The sequence below is a fragment of the Chiloscyllium punctatum genome, chromosome 1 (genome assembly GCF_047496795.1).
Source record: "Chiloscyllium punctatum isolate Juve2018m chromosome 1, sChiPun1.3, whole genome shotgun sequence".
In the NCBI taxonomy this organism is placed as follows: domain Eukaryota; kingdom Metazoa; phylum Chordata; class Chondrichthyes; order Orectolobiformes; family Hemiscylliidae; genus Chiloscyllium; species Chiloscyllium punctatum.
In genome coordinates, this window is record NC_092739.1 from 64,811,204 (window position 1) to 64,837,747 (window position 26,544).

The window sequence follows — 26,544 nt, forward strand, 5'->3', positions numbered from 1 at the left end:
TTACAGTTTGTTTGCTGCTTATGTGTTCCCAGAGGAAATAGTTTCTGACAATGAACCTTGGTTTTGTTCAGTAGAATTCATGGAAATGAATGGAGTGCAACATATTGGAGTTCCACCTAGAATCTGCATCTGCTATAAATGGAGCTGCTGAATACACAGTACAAATTGTTAAGTATGATTGTTAAACAAATGCTAGGTACAAATTAGAAGAAATGTCATTTGTCAGTGAATCATAATTATTTTTGTTTATTTATCATAATCACCTCATACTGCTATTGGCAGAGCTCCAGCTGAATTGTTTCTTAGAAGACAGCCTCAAAAGTGTTTTTTGTTGCTGAAACCAGATTTAGCAAGAAGTCAATGGATGAAAAACAATCCAGATGCAAAAATTCATGATAAGATAGAGTGAGAAAAATAAGATTCAGGTGAAAGATCATCATCATAAGAATTTGAAATGGCTACAGAAAAAGTTGTGTAAAAATGTGGTCCTCATATGTATGGTCAAGATGATTGGCAGCGGATATTTTGGATTTATATTCATCATATTTTTCCACTAGAATTTCATGAAAAAAGTTCATGAAATGAGTATAATATCAACCATTCCTCCATGAAAAGTTGTGCCTAAAACAGTTCAGAAGTAAGTCAGAGATAGACATACATATCTGATGAAATTGAAAATTCAATTGAAGGTCAAGGGCATATTCAATCTTTATTGGGGAAAACCTTTCTTCAGATTCAGGACACACTAAGTCATTTGTGACTTACAGTTCTTCCTGTTTTGTTGGAAATAAACGGATTAGTGAATTTTGCCTGTGGCTTTGGGATTCCTTCACTCAGATCCATATTCAACCAGGTATTCGCCAAGACCCTACAATTCAAATGTCAGAAGTCACATGGTGTGCTGCAACCACCTTTTCTGTTCATTTTTTACCATGTAGTTTGTCATTTTCCAAACCTGGTACAGGGCATAACAATATGTATGAAACATTGACAAATGTAATTTAACTCTGTCAGCAGTTTCTGAAAAGATCAGGCTAAAAGCGAGAGCTTGTACATTACTCATTGCAGTATGCCCCCAGACAGACGAGTTAGTACGAGGTCACAGTAGAAGCATATTCCCAATTCTAAGAGCAGCTGTTTTTTTTTATGCTGCTGCTACAACAATTTACACAAGCAAGAAGTTAAAAATATGCCAATCAAAAATGTTTCTCTGTAATAAGACAAAAAAAGCCTCACCTATGTATGAGTTCTCAATAGCTGTGATGAAGACAATAGTTACATAACAGTGAATCGTTGCTTATTCAATATTGAGGCGAACTTGCACAATTATATTTGATTGTAAAAGATTAAAAAGGTAAAATCTTAACTGTAAGAACAAAGCATTAATATTTAAATATTTAAAACCTCTCACCTTGTCACATGCAATAGCCTAATGATATTATCACTGCATTGTTAATCCAGAGACCCAGGTAATGTTCCGTGCACCCAGGTTCAAATCCTACCACGGCAGGTGAATTCAACAAAAGAAAGCCTGGAATTAAGTGTTTAATAATATCTGTGAATTCACTACTGATGCTTGGCAAAAACCTACCTGGTTTACTAATGTTGTTTGGGGAATTAAACAGACATTGTTAACCCGGTCTGACCTACATGTGACTCCAGACCCACAGCAATGTGATTCACTCTTAACTCCTCCTTGGCGTGGGCAATAAGTGCTGCCTAGCCAGTGACGCCCATATCCCATGAACAAGTAAAGGAAAAAAAATCACAGAACTTCCATCCCATTATTTTGGGTGTAAAGCCAATGTTGTTATATGGGAAATATGGTCGACAGCCTGGTCCCATAAAAAGCAGTGAGATAGATAACTAGTTGTTTTGTTGATGCCAATTGAGGCATAACTGTAGGCCAGGACATCATCTTGCTGCTCTTTAAGTACAGCAAAATAACCATTTATATCTACCTGACAAGACAGTCAGAGCCGTGGTTTAACAAATGGGTAATGAGCTCTCTGAGGTAACTCTCAATGCTGAAAATACCATTTGTTTTCATTTGTCCACGAAGTCCAATTCTCTGAACCTAAGGAAAGGTTTAATGCAACGTTTGCCCTTTCCTAAGGTCATGAATGGTTTCTGGGAGCGCCGGTAGTACTGGTAACATTGCGGTATTCCCTCAGTACCACACTAAAGCCTGAAATCTATATTGATAGCCTGGAGCAGGGTTTGAACACACAATGTTCTGACTTCAAACTGTAAGGGCTCACACTGAACTCTCGAGGTGATCACCACAGAACAGATAGCAAAGGCTCTGTCCACATGCTGGCCTGGGTGTGGACGGCATAGTTCGAGGTGACTTTACCTCTTTCTTCCGTGTGGAGACTGAGAATTACAATAAACTCAACCTTGCACTAAATTCAACACTTGATGAAGGTGCACTATATGCACTATTCTAAATAAATCATGCAGTTATCACCCAGCTGGTCAATTTGAGGTAACTGTAGGTTATGTGGGAGCGAGTTTTAATTGTAATTTTCTTTTTGGTTCACTTAGTCTCTGTCCATCAACACTTATTTTCTAACTTCTTCCTTGAACACTGTGGGCTTTTTACTGGTTAAAAACAGGATCCAGTTTCTACAAAAGCTCAACTTGATGCAGGTTGGTTAGTTAGGTGCAAGGCTGGCTGTTGTGTAGTTAGTACATTCTCAAGTTGACTTTCATTTGCCCGAAGAAGATTTTGTGCCTACTCAGATTATCGGTCTGCTTTCAATCAGCCTCCAATGATTTTGATGTGATCGTTGTAATTGTTGTTCTATGCACTTCTTAATCAGTACCAGAATTAACAAGGATTGTTATCATTATCAAATACTGTATCCATTTCTCCGACCTTGTCAAGGTCCACTAACTGTTTGTTTACACAGACCAAACTGAGAGAGAAGAAATGGTACAACTTCCGGCCCCCACTCTCAAGCCATCCAGGTAGCATAGCAGTTTCTGCAGGGAGAGTACGAGCACTGGGGGTGTGTGGTCCAATGTCAAAGGGGAGTCATTAATCTTGTGGACACCGGACAACTTTTTTCTTAAACAGTCACCCTGTGCTGAGAATTGAGGGTTCAAAGATAGTTGGAATTCCAAAGAGGTGCAGGGTAAAAGCTTTGAGGCTGCTAACCGATTGGTGAGCGTTTCCCAGAGTAATGTTCTGAACACGGTCACATATCAACCAAAACTTTGTACATGGCAGAGGTGGGAGAATTGCTATAAGTCTGAAGTGACTATCATACCAAGGGCCCTCTTCCTCCAGTAACTGTAAGCAACTCATCTTCTCAGCTGCCTCTGCTTGTTTTTGAAGTTCTGGAAATAACCACAGTCAGTCAAACTTCACCATGGTGTAAGATACCCAGTTTAAAGGTTGGGATCAGCTTCAAGTAGACTGTACCCAAGATTCCATAAAAAGATTTTGAAAACTCACACAAAATTTTATGCTTGAGGTTCCCAGATCTTTGGCACTCGTTTGGCCTATCTCAATCAAATTTTGCTGACTGGAGCAGCACAAACTAATGGAAGCTCTTCAGAGAGGCAGTGCTGACTTGGTGGGCTGAATGGCCAGCTTCCACATTGTAGGGATTCTGTGGATCGATGGATTCTAGGAGGTCCAGGTCCTGGATTGAGGTTTGGATCTCTTCTGATCTGAGCGCTTTTCAAGTGTTCCCAGGACTGATTAGGGATAGTCAACATGGCTTTGTAAGTGGAAAATCATGTCTCACAAACTTGATTAGATTTTTGAAGAGGTAACAAAGAGGATTGATGAAGACAGAGCGGTAAATGTGATCTATATGTATTTCAGTAAGGCATTCAACAAGGTTCCCCTTGGGAGACTGATTAGCAAGGTTAGAACTCACGGAATACAGGGAGAACTAGCCATTTGGATACAGAACTGGCTCAAAGGTAGAAGACTGAGGGTGGTGGTGGAAGGTTGTTTTTTTAGACTGGAGGCCTGTGACCAGTGGAGTGCCACAAGGATCGGTGCTGGACCCTCTACTTTTTGTCATTTACATAAATGATTTGGATGCGAGCATAAGAGGTACAGTCAGTAAGTTTGCAGATGACACCAAAATTGGAGGTGTAGTGGACAGCAAAGAGGGTTACCTCAGATTACAACAGGATCTTGACCAGATGGGCCAATGGGCAGAGAAGTGGCAGATGGAGTTTAATTCAGATAATGCGAGGTGCTGCATTTTGTGAAAGCAAATCTTAGCAGGACTTATACACTTAATGATAAGGTCATAGGGAGTGTTGAACAAAGAGACCTTGGAGGGCAGGTTCATAGCTCCTTGAAAGTGGAGTCGCAGGTAGATAGGATAGCGAAGAAGGCGTTCGATATTGAGTATTGAGTACAGGAGTTAGGAGGTCATGTTGCGGCTGTACAGGACATTGGTTAGGCCACTGTTGGAATATTGCATGCTATTCTGGTCTCCTTCCTATCAGAAAGATGTTGTGAAACTTGAAAGGGTTCAGAAAAGATTTACAAAGATGTTGCCAGGCTTGGAGGATTTGAGCTACAGGGGGAGACTGAACAGGCTGGGGCTGTTTTCCCTGGAGCGTTGGAGGCTGAAGGGTGACCTTATAGAGGTTTACAAAATTATGAGGGGCATGGATAGGATAAATAGACAAAGTCTTTTCCCTGGGGTGGGGGATTCCAGAACTAGAGGGCATAGGTTTAAAGTGAGAGGGGAAAAATATAAATGAGACCTAACGGGTAACCTTTTCACACAGAGGGTGGTACAGGTATGGAATGAGCTGCCAGAAGAAGTGATGGAGGCTGGTCAATTCCAACAGTTAAGGGGCATTTGAATGGGTATATGAAGAGGAAGGGTTTGGAGGGATATAGGCTGCGTGCTAGCAGGGGGGACTAGATTGGGTTGGGATACCGAAGAATCTGTTTCCATGCTGTACATCTCTATGACTCTAAGTCCTTGTCCTTTCACAGTCCCAGTGCAGATCAGGTATCTCAGCACTGAAAAAGAATTGTACCTGAAATCTTCCTGGTTTATTCAGCATTTGACAATTCAGCCCCAAAGACATGAATGTTATTGAAATGTGTTTCAAATTAAATACTAATGATACATAGTCGCTTTGGAAATTTTAAAGGCAACTTTGAGAATGCTTCATTCTAATGTTAAGTCCTTCAATCAGGTTCAGTGGCCTAGGTTCAGAACTGAGCAGTTGATTGATGGCTTAATGCTTTTATTCAATTGTGGATGTTCCTATTGCCTTCACTGAACAGAAGTGAAGGAGGAATGAATATAATTGTCAGGGGACTTTAAACGTAGTAGTAATATTCTGTTTAGCCATGCATGTATATTTGTAATAAAAATGGAGAAGATTAGGAACATTTAGAGTTAGTCCCAGGGGATTGTACATTTCTAGGGTGTATGTGTATATTACAATGGTTACTAACAACAAAATAAACTGTAGTTGTATTATGTTTACAAAGAAAGCGTAAGGAGCTTATTTTGCACTTACAGGAGACATTAATTCAGCCTCAATTGGAATATTTTCTACACCTTTAGGCATTGGACTTTCAAAAGAATGTGAAGACATTAGATTTTTGTTATTAGTACACATACAATACCCCAAGGTCAACTCATTAAATGTTCCTAATGTTCAACATTTTTATAACAAAGATACAGGCATGAGCATTAGAGAAAGTGCAGAAAATATTTGAGAATGGTTGCAGGGATAAGGAGTTTCAGTTCTGAAGAGACTGGAGAAGATCATAAGACATAGGAGTAGACATAAGGCCATTTGGCCCATCGTTTCCACTCTGCCGTTTAATCATGGCTGATGGGTATTTGAAGTCCACTTACCCGCACTCTCCCTGTAGCCCTTAATTCCTTGTGAGATCAAGAATGAATCAATCTCTGCCTTGAAGACATTTCACACTCCAGCCTCCACTGCGCTCCATGGCAATGAATTCCACAGTAGAGTGGTGCTGGAAAAGCACAGCAGTTCAGGCAGTGTCCAAGGAGCAGTAAAATTGACATTTCTGATGAAGGGCTTTTGCCCGAAACGTCGATTTTACTGCTCCTCGGATGCTGCCTGAACTGCTGTGCTTTTCCAGCACCACTCTACTCCAGAATCTGATTTCCAGCATCTGCAGTCATTGTTTTTACCAAGTGAATTCCACAGGCCTGCCACTCTCTGGCTGAAGAAATATCTCCTCATTTCCATTCTAAATTGACCCCCTCTAATTCTAAGACTTTGCCCACGAGTCCTAGTCTCCCTGTCCAATCGAAACAACTTCCCAGTGTCCATTTTTTCTAAGCCATGCATTACCTTGTACGTTTCTATTAGATCTCCCCTCAACCTTCTAAACTCAAATGAATACCATCCCAGGATCCTCAGCCATTTGTCATATGCTAGGCCTACCATTCCAGGGATCATCTATGTGAATCTCCGCTGGACATGCTTCAGAGCCAGTGTGTCCTTCATGAGGCTTGGGGCCCAAAAATGGACACAGTATTTCAAATGGAGCCTAACTAGAGCTTTATAAAGTCTCATAAGCACATCACTGCTTTTATATTCCAACCCTCTTGAGATAAATGACAACATTACATTCACTTTCTTAATCACAGACTCATCTTGAAAGTTAACCTTCAGAGAATCCTGGACTAGCATTCCCAGATCCCTTTGTACTTTGGCTTTAGGAATTTTCTCACCATTTAGAAAATAGTCCATGTCTGATTTCTTTTTCTCCAAACTGCAAGACCTCACATTTGCTCACGTTAAATTTCAATAGCCATATCTTGGACCACTCTCCTAAACAGTCTAAATCTTTCTGCAGCCTCCCCACCTCCTCAGTACCTGCCTGCCCACCTAATTTTGTTTCATCAGCAAACTTTGCCAGAATGCTCCCAGTCCCTTCATCCAGATCATTAATATATAAAGTGAACAGCTGAAGCCCCAACACTGAATTCTGCGGGACACCACTTGTCGCCAACTGATGATGTCACCAGACAATGATGTCATTGGAAAATGAATGTCACTGAGAGAAGGTGGGCCTGCTCTCTTTGAAAAAGAGAGGCCGAGAGGGGATTGGATTGAGCTTTTCAAAATTGTGACAGGTCTAGATGCAGTAAGAGCAGAGAAAATGTCTTCACTTGTGAAAGAATCCTGAATGAGGGGGCATAGATTTCAAATAATTAGTAAAAGAAGCAAAAAGTAAAAGAAACAAAAAGCGTGTGCAAGTGATTAGCATAAGGAATGCAATGCCTGAGAGTATGGTGGGAAAAGGTTCAATCGAGACATACAAAAGGAAATGAAAATCTAACTTGTAAATCTAACACAGAGTTAAGGGAAGAAGACAGGAGAATGGCAATATCTGAGATATTCATTTGGATGAGATAGATGACATAGACATCATGGTGGGATTTATATAGAGACGTAAACAAAACAAGGTACAGCAAGATTTGTGAGAGCATTGCGCAAGAAGTCTGGCAAGACCTGTCTCGACATCGGGAGCAACTTGCTGCATCTTTTATGCATTTGCCCAGTGGCAATTTTCTCACCAGGCAGTAGCGATTAGCCAATTAAGGAGATACTAGCTTGCTAAATGCCTTATTAGCTTCACAACTCGTTTCATGAATACAGTTTCCTTTCCCTCAAAAGCACACTGAACAAGCGAGATGACAAGAATTTCAACATGGAAGTCAGAGTCAGTTTCTCGTGATCTAGCTGTCTGCTGGCTGCAAAGAGCTTCCACATTGCTCAGAACTAAACAGCAGCTCAGGGTATGATCAATGAGCACCAATGACTCAAAGCCCTCAGTTAACATTTGGCAAGCCTTCATAATCATCATGGTGCCTTTCTAATCCACTTACAAGCCACTTAGGAAGAACAGACTTGCATTGCAGGGTGCACCAGCAACTAGCATTGAAAGGCTGCTTCAGGCACACTTTGTGTGCAGGGACTGAAACCCAGGTCAATGATTGCACCAGGCTAATTGCTTGCTCTCTTAAAGCTCATTCACTGAGTACCTATCTGCATGCTTATGCTATGCCAGTTCACACATTAAGGCTTCAGCTCTAGCTGAAGAGCTCTAAGTAATGCCATGTTGATTCTGGATTAGTGGTGCTGGAAGAGAACAGCAGTTCAGGCAGCATCCAAGTAACTTCGAAATCGACGTTTCGGGCAAAAGCCCTTCATCCATTCCTGATGAAGGGCTTTTGCCCGAAACGTCGATTTCGAAGCTACTTGGATGCTGCCTGAACTGCTGTGCTCTTCCAGCACCACTAATCCAGAATCTGGTTTCCAGCATCTGCAGTCATTGTTTTTACCCCAATGCCATGTTGATGTTCTTTGTCAAGCAGACACATGGACAGGCTACTTGTCAGTACAGATCTAACATGGGGAGGAAGGGTTGGGGTTGGACATCTTGTTGTACAGTCAACCAAGACATCAAGCTAACGCCTACAACATGTGCCAGCTGCCTAAGTGGCAAACATACTCCACCCTGATCGCTTTTCTTACTTCTTCTTACTTTCTTTCTTTCTCACATGTTTATTTCTTTCTTTTAGATCTGTAGGTTTTCTTTCTTTCTCTACCTACATTCTCGAGGGAGCTTGGTGGTGGAGGCAGTTTCTGCTGCGATGGCCACGGTTGGAAACCACGAGGGGGCAGGTGTTGCTTGGGCCGAATACTGCCAGTATCACGGCTTCACTGATGTCTGGAGCAGTACCAGAAAGGGACTCTGTTGCGCGGTGGCTAACGCAGCAACAGAGCATGGCAGTGGTGAAGTGGCACCAGTGGTCAGTGTCGAAGCCTTGCAAGTGGCAGTGTGGCCTAGCATGTCCAATGTGGGTCAGCAGCAGCCGCTAGCGGCTAAGGGAGCTGATGAACACAAGCAGTTCCTAGTCCAGTGTGGGTAAACATTAACAGTGCAGGGGAGAGCATTTGGAGGTGAACTTCATGGTTATGTGTATCCACATGGAGTTGTAAATGGAAACAGGCTGATGGGTGTGGTGTGAAGTAATTGGGAACTTTGAAGTTCAGTCCAGGAAGCGTTGCTGGTGGGGTTGTGGCATAGGCTGTGTGGTACCTCAATCCAGTGCAGAGCGTCCACTGTCATTACTTCAAATTTAGCTGGAAAATTGGACAATCCCAAGAATAGGTGAAGTTAGTGTATGTTTAATGGGTGAAAGCATGGGATCCATACCTGCTCAAAGGTCGAGCATTGAAAGGGCAAATACACCAAACATGCATTTCTGAATTCCAACAACATTTACTTTGCTGTCATTTCAACGTCCGTTTACAACGCATTCAGAGAGAACGCGCTTGGGGGTTCAAATGCTGGTCAAACACAATTTGTAACACGTCACTGGTTCTTGCATTTCATAGAAGTTACAGGCAATGATGTTGGCTCAAAGTTACTCATCACTTGTGAAACTTCCAAGGGTATTACAGGAGGAGAGCAATATCACTGCACAATATATCATGTAGGAATGATGATGACTCTACTCAATGCAATGACAAGTTAAATGATTGATGTGAGTCTGGGATGAGAAGGGTGTCAAAGTGCAGCAGCCACTCCCCTTTTAATGTAATGCATTGGTCACTCAACCAGTGGGTGGCACCTTCCCCAGGTTGGTGCCCAAGCAATGACCAGGGTTAAGGTGGAGCAGACAATGGGGCTGGTGAAAATATGGTTCCACTATGTGCATGAGTCTGTGAGGGTACACTTCAGTACAGGCAAAAGTGAGTACTGCAGATGCTGGAGATTAGAGTCAAGGTTAGAGTGGTGCTGCAGAAACATAGCAGGTCAAGCAGCATCCAAGGAGCAGGAAACGTCGATTTTCCTGTTCCTCAGATGCTGCCTGATCTGCTGTGCTTTTCCAGCACCACTCTCCCCGTCAGTATAGTCCAGCCAGAGTGTGGGACAACATCTCGTGTGCTGTACTCTGCACAATTGGAACAGGAAATTTGCTGGATACTGAGGAATCGAGGAGCAGGAGCAGCTTTAAAGGAAAAGGATGAGGACATTTGAGAGGAGGAAGCTTTTCTTGTGCACGAGTGAGCTCAGCTGTGTTGGCAGACAGGAGCTGACAGAGACTGGGTTCCTGTGGATGGCAGCTGGTTGCAGCAGACTATCATGGACTATAGCTTAGAAGATGGCCATGCTGTCAACATTTGGCTTACATTGTGAGGGCAAATTTCAGTCTCTATTAACTTTATCTCAGTTCACTTTTGTGAGCTTCGAACAAAAGCTCATGTTTGGCATTATTCAATTGCTTGCCTGACTGTGATGTTCTTGAGTTAGACAATGATATGATTCAAGTATCCAGTAAGCACCGGAGTCAGACTTAGGGAGAGTGTATAGATTGGATGGAGCCATCTTGCCTCTAAGCTGCATGACTGTGCAGCCTTTCTGAGGGTCATACAGTCATAGCGATGTACAGCATGGTAACAGACCCTTCGGCCAACTCGTCCATGCCGACCAGATGTCCCAACCCAACCTAGTCCCACCTGCTAGCAACCGGCCCATATCCCTCCAAACCCTTCCTATTCATATACCCATCCATATGCCTCTTAAATGTTGCAATTGTACCAGCCTCCACCACTTCCTCTGGCAGCTCATTCCATACATGTACCACCCTCTGCGTGAAAACGTTGCCCGTTAGGTCTCATTTATATCTTTCCCCTCTCACTCTAAACCTATTCCCTCTAGTTCTAGAATCCCCCACCCCAGGGAAAAGACTTTGCCTATTTAGCCTATCCATGCCCCTCATAATTTTGTAAACCTCCATAAGGTCACCACTCAGCTCCAGGGAAAACAGCCCCAGCCTCTCCCTACAGCTCAAATCCTCCAACCCTGGCAATATCCTTCCAAATCTTTTCTGAACCCTTTCAAGTTTCACAACATCTTTCCGATAGGAAGGAGACCAGAATTGCACGCAATATTCCAACAGTGACTTAACCAATGTCCTGTACAGCCGCAGCATGACTTCCCAACTCCTGTACTCAATACTCTGACCTATAAAGGAAAGCAAAACGAACACCTTCTTCACTATCCTATTCACTATCTGAGACTCCACTTTCAAGGAGCTATGAACCTGCACTGCAAGGTCTCTTTGTTCAGCAACGCTCCCATGGACCTTACCATTAAGTGTATAAGTCCTAATCAGATTTGCTTTCCCAAAATGCAGCACCTCACATTTATCTAAATTAAACTCCATCTGCCATTTCTCCGCCCATTGGCCCATCTGGTCCAGATCCTGTTGTAATCTGAGGTAACCCTCTTCGCTGTCCACTCCACCTCCAATTTTGGTGTCATCTGCAAACTTACTAACTTGTATCTCTTATACTCGCATCCAAATCATTTATGTAAATGACAAAAAGCTGAGGACCCAGCACCAATCCTTGTGGCAATCCACTGGTCACAGGCCTCCAGTCTGGAAAACAACCCTCCACCACCACCCTCTATCTTCTACCTTTGAGCCAGTTCTGTATCCAAATGGCTAGTTCTCCCTGTATTCTGTGAGATCTAACCTTGCTAATCAATCTCCCATGGGGAACCTTGTCGAACACCTGACTGAAGTCCATTAAGATCACATCTACTGCTCTGCCTTCATCAATCCTCTTTGTTACTTCTTCAAAAAACTCAATCAAATTTGTGAGACATGATTTCCCACGCACAAAGCCATGTTGACTATCCCTAATCAGTCCCTGCCTTTCCAAATACATGTATATCCTGTCCCTCAGGATTCCCTCCAACAACTTGCCCACCACTGAGGTCAGGCTCACTGGTCTATAGTTCCCTGGCTGGTTTTTACCACCTTTTTTAAACAGTGGCACCACGTTAGCCAACCTCCAGTCTTCTGGCACCTCACCTATGACTATCGAAGATACAAATATCTCAGCAAGAGGCCCAGCAATCACATCTCTAGCTTCAAGATATCCAGCAGTTCCTCCTCTGTAATATAGTCATTTTGCAAGATGTCGCCATCTATTTCCCTACAGTCTATATCTTCCATGTCCTTTTCCACAGCAAATACTGATGCAAGATACTCATTTAGTATCTCCCCCATTTTCGGCGGCTCCACACAAAGGCCACCTTGCTGATCTTTGAGGAGCCATATTTTCTCCCTAGTTACCCTTTTGTCCTTAATGTATTTGTAAAAACTCTTTGGATTCTCCCTAATTTTATTTGCCAAAGCTATTTCATGTCCCCGTTTTGCCCTCCTGATTTCCCTCTAACGTATACTCCTACTTTCTTTATACTCTTCTAAGGATTCACTCGATCTATCCTGTCTATACCTGACATATGCTTCCTTCTTTTTCTTAACCAACCCCTCAATTTCTTTACTCATCCAGCATTCCCTATACCTACCAGCCTTCCCTTTCACCCTGACAGGAATATACTTTCTCTGGATTCTTGTTATCTCATTTCTGAAGGCTTCTCATTTTCCAGCCGTCCCTTTACCTGCGAACATCTGCCCCCAGTCAGCTTTCAAAAGTTCTTGCCTAATACTGTCAAAATTGGCCTTTCTCCAATTTAGAACATCAACTTTTAGATCTGGTCTATCCTTTTGTATCATTATTTTAAATCAAATAGAATTATGGTCGCTGGCCCCAAAGTGCTCCCCCTCCGTCACCTGTCCTGCCTTATTTCCCAAGAATGGGTCATGTTTTGCACCTTCTCTAGTGATATATTCACATACTGAATCTGAAAATTGTCTTATACACACTTAACAAATTCCTCTTCATTTGAACCCTTAACACTATGGCAGTCCCAGTCTATGTTTGGAAAGTTAAAATCCCCTACCATAACCACACTCTTATTCTCACAGATAGCTGAGATCTCCTTACAAGTTTATTTCTCAATTTCCCTCTAACTATTAGGAGGTCTATAATACAATCCCAATAAGGTGATCATCCCTTTCTTATTTCTCAGTTCCACCAAATAACTTCCCTGGATGTATTTCCAGGAATATCCTCCCTCAGCACAGCTATAATGCTACTTGTCAAAAGTGCCACACCCCCTTCTCTCTTGCCTCCCTTTCTATCCTTCCTGTAGCATTTGTATCCTGGAACATTAAGCTGCCAGTCCTGCCCATCCCTGAGCCATGTTTCCATAATTGCTATGATATCCCAGTCCCATGTTTCTAACCATGCCCTGAGTTCATCTGCCTTCCCTGTTAGGCCCCTTGCATTGAAATAAATGCAGTTTAATTTATTAGTCCTACCTTGTCCCTGCCTGCCCTGACTGTTTGACTCGCTTCTGTTCTCAACTGTACCCGTCTCAGATTGATCTCTTTCCTCACTATCTCCCTGGGTCCCACCCCCCCACCTTACTAGTTTAAATTCTCCCGAGCAGCTTTAGCAAATCTCCCTGCAGTATATTAGTCCCCTTCCAATTTAGGTGCAATCCATCCTTCTTGTACCGGTCACTTCTACCCCAAAAGAGATTCCAACAATCCAAAAATGTGACTCCTTCTCCTAGACACCAGCTCCTCAGCCATGCATTCATCTGCTCTATCCTCCTATTCCTGCTCTTAGTGCACCTCGATCAGAATGCAGAAACAAAGCCTTCCATTTCTGGAAGCTGCTGTCTTACACAGACCAGAGAGTCCCTACAATGCAGTTGGAGGTCACTTGGCCCCTCATATCATCACCAACCCTTAAACAGCATCCCACCTTATTGCCATAACCCCACATTTTCCATGTCTCACCCACCTCAATTGCACATCCCTGGACACTATGAGAAATTTAGCATGGTTAATCCACCTAATCTGTACATTTTTGGACTATGGAAGAGAGCCAGAACACCTGGAGGAAACTGACACAGACATAGGGAGAACATGCAAATTCCACACAGTCACCCAAGGCAAGGAATTGAACCCAGGTCCCTGGTGCTGTGAGGTAGCAGTGCTAACACCTGAGCTACCGTGCTGCCCCACCTCAGAAGTCTGCACAACAGGAAATATTAGCGGGAATGCAGGATGCAGCTATTGGCAGGTAAATTGTGTGACCTGTTGGATAAGACAGGTCAGATGAGACACCTTATAACTTAAATCTGGATTAGAGTGGTGCTGGAAAAGCACAGCAGGTCAGGCAGCATCCAAGGAGCAGGAAAATCTTAAAACTACCTATCCAAGGGCAACTAGGATTGGGCAATAAATGCTGTCCCAGCCACTGATGCTCATGTCCTGTGAGTAAGCTGAAACCAAAATGAATTCCATTCTAAATGTGAAGGAGTCTTAGTGATTCTGATTAGGTACATGAGCTGGGTGGTTTATAGCTTTTGGGCCATTACATTGCTTGTAATGGGCTAACACTGGATTTCTAATGCTTGTCCAGGGTTTAGAGTGGCCTTTTAAAAATGGCATGGACACCAGGGATGCTGATCTCCCAGCAAGTATTTGATGAGCGGCGAGTTGCTCCAAGAACTACATGGCAACATGGGGCTAGAATCAGGCATGCCATAGAGGTGGGATGGGTAAGTAATGAGTGATTTTGCTGAGGTACGCTGAAAGTCTCAAGGGCTTCCAGTGAGAGTCTCAAAAAGACTCGACACAACTCAGATTTAGCCAAAATAAACAGAGGATTCAACCATCTCCTCCTTCACTGTAACAATTCTGCAGTTCTGTCATCTAGTGCAGTTCTTTAAATTCTCCCCTAACATTGCCCTGTCCCAGTTTGAAGGCTCCATATAATAGAACGAGTATGCAGCTTGGTACAAAATAGTACAACTCAGGTAACTTACAGAGCAGTAAATAATAGGTTCTCCTTTGCAATTTTAAGCATGTAACTAACCCAATATCCAAAGACAAGAATGAAAACTGGAGGCAGTTGGTGAAACCTTGATTGTTAGAAATTGACCATAATCTGACTGTCCACCAAGACCCGAGAATGCAATCACTTACTTCACCCACAGACCCTCCTCCCGACATTTGCCATCTGCCCCTTCACCCAGCTACCATTCTTATTCTCCCTAGCCATCCAGTCACACATTCACTCAGTTATCCATTCAGCCAGCCACTCTCCAATATTAAGAATGGATTCTAAATGTACCATCTACCAGCTAGTGATGTAAAAATGGGATATGTCCTCTCTTTAGTCAACTCAACTCTACATTGACGGAGTTCCATAGTGGACGACATGTTCCATTTTTCTGTGAAATCTGTGATCTCACAAGACCATAAGATGACCACAAGAGCAGAAATAGACCATTCAGCCCATCAAATCTCAGTGGCTCAGTGGTTAACACTGCTGCCTCACAGCACTAGCGACCCAGGTTTAATCCCAGCTTCGGACGACAGTCTGTGTGGAATCTGCACATTCTCCCTGTGTCTACGTGGGTTTCCTCCCACAGTCCAAAGATGTGCAGGTCAGGTGAATTGGCCATGCTAAGTCTGTCCATCGTGTTAGGTTAATTAATCAGAGGGAAATGGGTCTAGGTGGGTTACTCTTTGGAGGGTAGTATGGACTTGTTGGGCCAAATGGCTTGTTGCCACACTATAGGTAATATAATCTAAAAAAAATCCATTTTTTTTTAACTCATGGCTGTTTTAATAATCCTCAACTCCACTTTCCTTCCTTTATCCTATAACTCTTGGTTCTTTTACTATTTAAAAATCTATCTCAACCTTAGCTAAACCTAATGACCAAACCCCAACAGCCCTCTACAGTGAAGAATTCCACAGATTTACTGCTCTTTGGAGAGAAGAAATTCCTCCTCATCTCCATCTTAACTTTGTGACCCGTTATTGCGAGATTATGTCATCTCATTCTAGATTCTTCCACAAAGGGAAAAACAAATTCCTGTTAAATCCCCTAAAAATCTTATGTTTCAATCAGGTTGTTTCTCATTTTTTCGAAATTTCAATGAGTACAAGTCAACGTACTCAATCCTCCTCATTATGCAACTCTCCATTCTTGGAATCAGCCTAGTGAACCTTCCCTGGAGTTTCCAATGCGAGCATATCTTTCCCAGAATTTTATTTTTGGGGCAGCACAGTGGCTCAGTGGTTAACACTGCTGCCTCACAGCCCCAGGGACCCAGGTTTGATTCCAGCCTCAGGCAACTGTCTGTGTGGGTTTGCTTCAGTTTCCTTCCACTGTTCAAAGATGTGCAGGTTAGGTGAATTGGCCATGCTGAATTGCCCATATGTTCAGGGATGTATAGTTAGGTACATGTGTCAGGGCTAAATGTAGAGTAATAGGGTAAGGGAATGGGTTACTCTTCAGAGGGTCAGTATGGACCTTTTGGGCCAAATGGCCTGTTTCCATACTGTACGGATTCAATGATTCTATGAATTGTTCACAGTATCCCAGCTATAGTCTAGCTAGTACCTAGTGTAAGTTTAACAAAATCTCCCTACTTTTGTACTCAATTCCTTATGAAATTAAGGATATTATTCCATTTGACTTCCCTCTTACCCACTGAGCTTGAATGTTAGCATTTTGTGATTCATGTATAATTCTTCTATCTTGTAACTTTCTGCAGTCTTTCTCCATTTAAATGCTGTTATATTCCTCTATTCCTCCTGCCAAGGTGGACAACTTCACATTTTCTCACATTAAATGTCATCTACCACTTTTTGCCCATTTACGATCCCTCTGCAGACTCTTTGTGTCATCCTCACCATTTGCCTTCCCACCTATTGTTTGTGTCATCCGCAAACCACTGTAGTACATTCTTTTTCCTCACCCAAGTCATTAACATATTTTGCAAATAATTGTGGTCCCAGTACTATTCCCTATGACACAAATTGACATTCAAAATATATCTTGCTTTTGCTAACTTTCTGTATTCTGTTAGTTAGCCAATCTATCCATGCAAAAATACTCCCTCCAAAACCATGGGCTTTTAAGAACTAGTCTAATCTGTGGCCATCTAAAAATCCAAATATATTACAGCCACATCTTGCCAATACCTCCTCAAAGAAATTTAGGAAATTTGTTGGGAAGAATTTCTCTTTCATGAAGCCATGTTGATTCTGCTTGTTATAATGAATTGTTAAATGCTCTGCTTTTACATCCTTTGGAATAGACTCTAACATTGTTAAGCTATCTGACTTATCGCTACACCTGTTGTGCCCTCCTTTTCTTAAATAAAGGTAGATATTGTTATTATTAGTCATTGACAGTTTTCCAGTTATCTGGGATCCTGGTAGCAATGTGCATAAACATTGAGTTGGGGGCATTTTCAACCCAATGGCTATCTGACTATCAATCCTGCAGTTCAGATGGTCCAGAACAATATTATCTCTGCAAAATCCTTCTTGTTGTTCCATAACCCTTTCCTGACTCAGCTGCTCTTTATTACCCAATGTTTGCCCACATAACTTCTTCAAACCTGCCCTCATTCTTTCCACTCCACCCCCACTGAATTGTCTACCTTTGAAATCTCTATTCTCTCCCAATTCCTCCTCAAATTTTTTTAACCTGTTGAAATTCGTCCTGACACGCTCACTCTTCATTGTTTTGATTTGTTCCAGTCTGCTTTCTGTCTTGCCAACATCATACATCAATGTCACTTTTTGTGAATGTAATCATGATGCCTTGTCAATATACTCACCAGCATCTGCACTGTTAGATGTGGTTAATCTCATAATCTTTAGGCTCAGACTTAACTTCTAAAGATGCTTCATATGGAGAGCTTGATCATATCAGTCAACTCACTATGTGAACAAATCAAAGATATGAATGTTCACGTAAATGCGACATCATTTTATGGCAAACTGTATTTAAAAACTAGGAACAGTTAGCACATGGCTGAAGCACTATTTCAGATTTACGATTCATAAAGGCAGCAGCCAGTGAAACTTGTTTTAAAATCTGTATCCAAGTAAGTGCTTGGTGTTTTACACTGTGGAAAATTGGTCAGCAACGATTTTACCCAGGAAGAATCAGGAAACCTTCAGTGTGGCTCCAGAAGGTGGGAGGACCCTAAAATAAATGGCCAGCAATAATGTTAATCATCAGAACAGGCAGGAAAGTGCTGGAAAAAAATGGCAAAACCCAGTCAGCAGTGAAAAGCTTCAAGATTGTCCAATACAATTTAGGATGTTTGAAAGCAGTAAATCACCACAGAACAGCCAGTGATACAACTTAAAAAGCTTATTGATTAATGAAATGAAGTATTACAGAAATACAGAGTTAAAAAAGCTGACAAACATTTCAAATATTGCAACATTGCTGTGGTACAGAGTCTAGCAAGCTGTACAGTCATTCAATTTAAAACAGTATTTGCCAGTACACATTTAAAGACAACAGATTATAAGCAAAATCAGAATGATAAAGATTTAATGTTCCTTTCCAGTAATAAGGTGACTGCATATTTAGAAGAAATTGAAAAGTATACAATACTTTCTAACAACTTCAAGATCAGAGATGAACCACATCAAACATGAGACTGGACTTTATAGAAGCAACATAGAAGCATTGCAATAGGAACAGGAGTAGGCCATTCAACTGCTTCAGCTTGCTCATGGCTAGTCATCAAGGTCAATGCCGTAACCTTGCTCTCTCCCAAAATATTCCTTGATCCCTTTAGCCACAAGAGCTAATCTACCACCTTCTTTAAAACACAATGTTTTGACCCCAATCACTTTCTGTGGCAGTGAATTCCAAGGCTCATCAATCTCTGGCTGAAGAAGTTTCTCCTCATCTCAGTCCCCTATTCTTAAACTATGACCCCTGGTTCTTGACTCCTCAACCATTTGGGAACAACCTTCTTGCATCTAACCTGTCGAATCCTGTTCATATATTTGAGGTTTCTATGTGCTTTCCCCTCAATCTTCTAAATTCCAGGGAATACAATCCTAATTGACTTAATCTCTCCTCATATGCAAATCCTGCCATTCCAGGAATCAATTTGATAACCGTCACTGCACTTCCTCCACAGCAAGAAAACCCTTCCTCCGATAATAAAACTAAAAAAGCACACAATATTCCAGATGTAGACTCACCAATACCCTGTACAATTGCAACAAAACATCCCTGTTGTTGTACTTGAATCCTCTCACCACAAAAGCCAACATGCAGTTTCTTTAACGCCTGCTGCACCATTATGCTCATTTTCGGCAACTGGTGCACGAGGAAACCCAGGACTCAATGAATATTCCCCTCTCAATTCACAGCAGTTCAACTAATAATTGGCCTTCCTATTTTTGCTACCAAAGTGGTTAACCTCACATTTATCCCCATTATATTCCATCTGTCATACATTAGCCCACTTAGCCTGTTCAAATCACTCTGCAACTTGTCTTCATCTGCATTTTGTAAGTTATGGAATTGCCTCAAAATCTTACACTAAATGCAAAAGTAGCACATGATAAGAGAGCTGCAAAAAAGAAAGTTGCACATACTAAGTGCTTAACATTGTATAGCAATCTCCTTGAAAAAAAGATAACTGAAGCATGCATATCAATAATTGGTGATTCTAATAATTTGGCATTCACAGAACTTGTTTGTCTTAATGGATGTCTGTTAAATTCAATCTTCATATTGGTGCAGAAATCGCTGTCTTATCAGAACAGTTACCATAGCTGAAGAAAGAGAAGCTACAGTCTCGGGATAGGTCTCAGACAAAGGAGAGTTAGTGAAGTGAAATACCTTAAAAAAACCCTTATACATACTATGTAGTGCAATTTTGGTAGAGTGGCAAATACCAGTAGACATCAGGAGTAGCCTTCCTGGAAAATATCAAAGTTTCCACTTCTCTGTTCTCTGCAATGGATGAAGGGTAGAGGCTAAAAGATTGTTTTCATTGGTAGGGGAATCTAAAACTTGAGTGTTCGGTCTCAAGATAAGAGGTTAATCATTTATGAGTGATATGAAGAAAAATGAATTCACTGAAAGGTTGTGAATTTTTGGAATTCTCTATCCCAGAGCATTATGGCTGTTCAATAAAAGTTGGTATTAACTGGTTGTTGGTTTCTCAGGACAGGAAAGTAGATAGGAAAATAGAATTACAGCTACGAATTGAGAATTGGTTGTGTGAGTATGGACTAGCATAGCAGGCTCAAAGGACAATTGGATTAGTGGTGCTGGAAGAGCACAGCAGTTCAGGCAGCATCCAATGAGCAGCGAAATCGACGTTTCGGGTTTCGGGCAAAAGGGCTTTTGCCCGAAACGTCAATTTCGCTGCTCGTTGGATGCTGCCTGAACTGCTGTGCTCTTCCAGCACCACTAATCCAGTATTTGGTTTTCAGCATCTGCAGTCATTGTTTTTACCTCATCAAAGGACAATTGGTCTACTCGTGCCTGAATCTCTCATTCCCACACAAGCCAAACTACCTGCTGGAATGGTTCTCCATTTTTGCTATCATATTCCTTTCCATCATGCTTCAAGATAACATTTTTGGCCGCTTCTTTTTCCTTGTCTATTCATGTGCCTGAATTACATTATCCAAAAGCGGAGGATTAGTTTTCATTTATCTGGCAATTATACCTTTATATTCTGCTATAAATTCCCCCAAATCATTCTGTTATTCAACAGTAGCAAACCTAAAGCCACAATCCTATTTTGCTCTAAGTGAAGCACTTTTTCTGAAATTTTGCTGATGTCTAAGCCTTTGATACATTCGTACCTGTGAGACACTGAATTAAGCTTCACACAAGTGCATCCACAAAACTTGCACTGACCAGATTTTCAATCTGTATAGGACAATCATGTGTTAGAGGCTTTCAGGAAGCATGCCATGACAGCAAGCAAACTCTTCCAGCTGTTCATTTCTCACTATTAACATCATTATTTATTAAATTCTGATGTAACTTGAATCTGGTTGTAGTTAACCAAAACACCTTGTTTTATAACAGTTTAAACCAAACAGTTTGTTTTATGTTAACATTAAGGAATTGGCTGACTTTTCTTCAAGTCTGCAGCAAAATAGCAACATTGTGAAACTTTATTGATCAGGTCCCTGTTATTTAATTTGTCAAATACATAGTGCAGTAAAATAAATCTAATTAAGGGCAATTAAGAGGCTGTTGACAGCTGGTACAACCATTATCCCACAGGATTGTATAATTGGCAATAGATACAAATAACATTCCATTACAAAAATAAACTGAACACAAAATCCAAATCACTGATTTCCTTCCATAGCCAACATCTCTATTAATAAAATGGAATAAAACAAATGTTACAGATGGTCTTGTTTTCAAACAAGCAACTTCATTAATATCGGCCATAGTGTGCATAAAACGACAATTGGAAATTATTTCAAGTGCATTGTTGATTATCAAATGGGTTACAGCAAAGAAGGTAAATGATAATATTTCATCAAATAGTGGAATAAGTTTTTTTTAATTCATGCAGGAGCTGAACAGCCACTGGGCACCAGAAGTTCTGGCTCAGATCCATGTAGACAGCTCTGCACCACTAGTTCCAAGCAAAGTGTCCTGGTGGGTTTTATAGATTAACCAAAAATCTATTGCTGGAAATAAGCTTCATTTTGTATTAAAATGCTTTTAAGAGACGCCAAAGCTAATATTCTGTCTGCCTGGAGTGAGTTTTTCTTCCTCTTGAGTGGCCCTTGAGCTCCTAACAAATTATTTCCCAGTTACACAGGACATTTTTATTATTGGTTTCTTTTGAATTTATTTTGCCATTTCTATAAATATCACTATCACTAACATCCGAATTTGCAAGAATATTTTTCTCTTCAGGATCATGTAATGGATTGAATTTTGTTGTCTGCCATGAATAAAAGTCAATTATAATTCATTACATTCAACTTGATCCTAAACTGCAGACTTTTGTAAGTTTTTAAATTTCCAGTTTTATAAGTACTAAAATTACAATTCACCAATCAGATTGAAGAATCATTCATGAGTAATATAGAATCTGAACCAGAAAATGACAGAATCAAGCTTTCAGCATCTTCCTCTGGTTTTAACATTTCTGTCCTCGACCAGCTGCAGTGTCCCAATAAATCACAGTGCAAGCTTGAGGAGCAACACCTCGCTTTCCACTTGGAAACTTTACAATATTGAGATCTCAATATCGAATTCAATAACTTCAGAAGTTAACCGCCTTATGTCTGTTTTCCATTTTTCTTACACTTTTCCCCCACCTCCCTTGGCTAGTTTGTGTCTTATTTACCCTGCACTTAGCAGAGAAGTTTACTTCTCTTCCTTTCAAACTTTAATTTTAACCCAAATTACATCTTTTTCTCTCCATCATTAATAACCCTTTTGTCTTTTGTACTGGGTTCCTGCCTCCACCAAAAATATGAGCAAACAGTTTCCAACACCTTTCAGTTTGAAACAAGAGTCATTCCAATCTCAGAACATTAGCTCCGTTTCTCTCTCCACTGATGCTGCCAGACCTGCTGAGTTTCACCAAAATTCTTTGTGTTTATTACCATTTGTGGGTCAGGAACACATTTGATGTATAAGTGGGCTTTGCCAACTTTGAGCAAGGGTATTTAAATCCCACTTCCTGGTTTCTTGTCTAATCAAGGAAGTGGGGAAAAGTAGGAAACGTTCATTCCCTTAAAAGAAGGATGTCTAATTCAAAGTGATTTTAAAATGTGCGATGACCACATGGATGGACAGTAGACCTTGGGAATTGGCTCCCGTGCATCTCACTGTTTCCCATAGGTCCTGCTGTAGCACCTGTGAGGCTGCAGTGAGGTGATTAGTTCAAAGGCCAACCATGCAGGCAAGAATGGAAGTGATCAAGGAAATCAGCAATAGATGTAGACTCCCTCCTGGAAACTGTACCTCAAGATGAGTTTGGGAGATGAACAGTAGGAGGTTTCCTAAGTCTTGTCATAGTCACAGAGTCATAGAGATGTACAGCACGGAAATAGATCCTTCGGTCCAATTTGTCCATGCTGACCAGATATCCCAACCCAATCTAGTTCCACCTGCCAGCACCCTGCCTATATCCCTCTAAACCCTTCCTATTCATATACCCATCCAAATGCCTTTTAAATGTTGCAATTGTACCAGCCTCCACCACATCCTCTGGCAGCTCATTTCATACACGACCCCCCTCTGCATGAAAGAGTTGCCCCTTAGGTCTCTTTTACATCTTTCCCCTCTCACCCTAAACCTATGCCCTCTAGTTCTGGAGTTCGCCACCCCAGGGAAAAGACTTTGTCTATTTATCCTATCCATGCCCCTCATGATTTTATAAACCTTTATAAAACCACCCCTCAGCCTCCGATGCTCCAGGGAAAACAGCCTTAGTCTCTTCAACCTCTCCCTATAGCTCCAATCCTCAAACCCTGGCAACATCCTTGTAAATCTTTTCTGAACCCTTTCAAGTTTCACAACATCCTTCCAATAGGAAGGAGACCAGAATTGCACACAATATTCCAACAGTGGCCTAACCACTGTGCTGTACTGCCGCAACATGACCTCCCAACTCCTGTACTCAATACTCTGACCAATAAAGGAAAGCATGCCAAACGCCTTCTTCACTATCCTATCTACTTGTGACTTCACTTTCAAGGAGCTATGAACCTGCACTCTAAGTTCTCTTTGTTCAGCAACGCTCCCTAGGACCTTACTATGAAATGTATAAGTCCTGCTAAGATTTGCTTTCCCAAAATGCAGCACCTCGCATTTATCTGAATTAAGCTTCATCTGCCACTTCTCAGTCCATTGACCCACCTGATCAAGATCCCGTTATAATCTGAGGTAACCTTCTTCGCTGACCACTACAGCTCCAATTTTGGTATCATCTGCAAACTTACTAACTATACCTCTTATGCTCGCATCCAAATCATTTATATAAATGATGAAAAGTAGTGGACCCAGCAGTAGTGGACCATGTGGCACTCCACTGGTCACAGGCTTCCAGTGTGAAAAACAACCCTCCACCACCACCCTCTGTCTTCTACCTTTGAGCCAGCTCTGTATCCAAATGGCTAGTTCTCCCTGTATTCCGTGAGATCTAACCTTGCTAATCAGTCTCCCATGAGGAACCTTGTTGAACACCTTACTGAAGTCCATATCGATCACATCTACCCCTCTGCCCTCATCAATCCTCTTTGATACTTCTTCATAAAACTCAATCAAGTTTATGAGACATGATTTCCCCTGCACAAAGCCATGTTGACTATCCCTAATCAGTCCCTGCCTTTCCAAATACATGTACATCCTGCCCCTCAGGATTCCCTCCAACAACTTGCTCATCACCAACATCAGGTTCACTGGTCTATAGTTCCCTGGTTTGTCCTTACCACCTTTCTTAAACAGTGGCACCACGTTAGCCAACCTCTAGTCTTCCGCCACCTCACCTGTGACTATCAACGATACAAGTATCTTAGTAAGAGGCTCAGCAACCACTTCCCTAACTTCCCACAGAGTCCGAGGGTACACCTGTTCAGGTCCTGGGGATTTATCCACTTTTACGTGTTTCAAAACATTCCTCCTCTGTAATATGGACATTTTTCAAGATGTCACCATTTATTTCTCCACATTCTATATCTTCCATGTCCTTTTCCACAGTAAATACTGATGCAAAATACTTGTTTAGTATCTCTCCCATCTCCTGCAGCTCCACACAAATAGGGGTCCTATTCTATCCCTAGTTATTCTTTTATAGAGCCATGGAGTCATAGAGATGTACAGCATGGAAACAGACCCTTCTGTCCAACCCATCCATGCTGACCAGATATCCCAACCTAATCTCGTCCCACCTGCCAGCACCCGGCCCATATCCCTCCAAACCCTTCCTATTTATATACCCATCCAAATACCTCTTAAATGTTGTAATTGTACCAGCCTCCACCACATCCTCTGGCAGCTCATTCCATACACGTACCACCCTCTGCATGAAAATGTTGCTGCTTAGGTCTCTTTTGTATCTTTCCCCTCTCACCCTAAACCTATGCCCTCTAGTTTTTGACTCCCTGATCCCAGGGAAAAGACTTTGTCTATTTATCCTATCCATGCCCCTCATAATTTTGTAAACCACTATAAGGTCACCCCTCCACCCCAGCCTGTTCAGCCTCTCCCTGTAGCTCAGATCCTCCAACCCTGGCAATATCCTTGTAAATCTTTTCTGAACCCTTTCAAGTTTCACAACATCTTTCCAATAGGAAGGAGACCAGAATTGCATGCAATATTCCAACAGTGGCCTAACCAATGTCCTATACAGCTGCAACATGACCTCCCATCTCCTGTACTCAATACTCTGACCAATAAAGGAAAGCATACCAAATGCCTTCTTCACTATCCTATCTATCTGAGACTCCACTTTCAAGGAGCTATGAACCTGCAATCCAAGGTCTCTTTGTTCAGCAACGATCCCTAGGACCTTACCATTAAGTGTATAAGTCCTGCTAAGATTTGCTTTCACAAATGCAGCACTTCGCATTTATCTGAATTAAACTCCATCTGCCACTTCTCAGCCCATTGGCCCATCTGGTCAAGATCCTGTTGTAATCTGAGGTAACCTTCTTCGCTGTCCACTACACCCCCAATTTTGGTGTCATCTGCAAACTTACTAACTGTACCTCTTTTGCTCGCATCCAAATCATTTAGGTAAATGACAACAAGTAGAGGACCCAGCACCGATCCTTGTGGCATTCCACTGGTCACAGGCCTCCAGTGTGAAAAACAGCCCTCCACCACCACCCTCTGTCTTCTACCTTTGAGCCAGTTCTGTATCCCAATGGCTAGTTCTCCCTGTATTCCGTGAGATCTAACCTTGCTAATCTGTCCTTAATGTATTTGTAAACACCCTTTGGATTCTCCTTTTTTTAAAAAAATATTTTTATTGAATATCTTTAGGTTTGTTTCAGTAGAATAATGGGTTGTTTAGTAACAATAGCACTATGTTATGGCCTTGTTTTTTGTACTGTTTTTTTTTATTTTGATGGTGTTATTTTTACGTCGATTTGCCAAAGCTATCTCATGTCCCCCTTTTGCCCTCCTGATTTCTCTCCTACTGCCTTTATAGTCTTCTAAGGATTCACTCAATCTATCCTGTTTATAACTGACATATGCTTCCTTCTTTTTCTTAAACAAACCCTCAATTTCTTTAGTCATCCAGTATTCCCTATACCTACCAGCCTTGTTTTCACCCTAACAGGAATATACTTTCTCTGGATTCTTGTTATCTCATTTGTGAAGGCTTCCCATTTTCCAGCCGTCCCTTTACCTGCGAACATCTGCCCCAAACAGCTTTTGAAAGTTCTTGCCTAATACCATCAAAATTAGCTTTTCTCCAATTTAGAACTTTAACTTTTAGATCTGGTCTATCCTTTTCCATCACTATTTTAGAACTAATAGAATATGTTCACTGGCTCCAAGGTGCTCCCCCACTGCCCTGCCTAATTTCTCAAGAGTAGATCAAGTTTTATATCCACATACGGAATCAGAAAATTTTCTTGTATAGCCTTAACAAATTCCTCTCCATATAAACACTTAACACTATGGCAGTACCAGTCGATGTTTGGAAAGTTAAAATCCCCTACCATAACCACCCTATTATTCTTACAGATAGATAGATCTCCTTACTTATACTTACTTATACTTATTGTTGAGGGCAATGACCATAAGACCATAAGACATAGGAGTGGA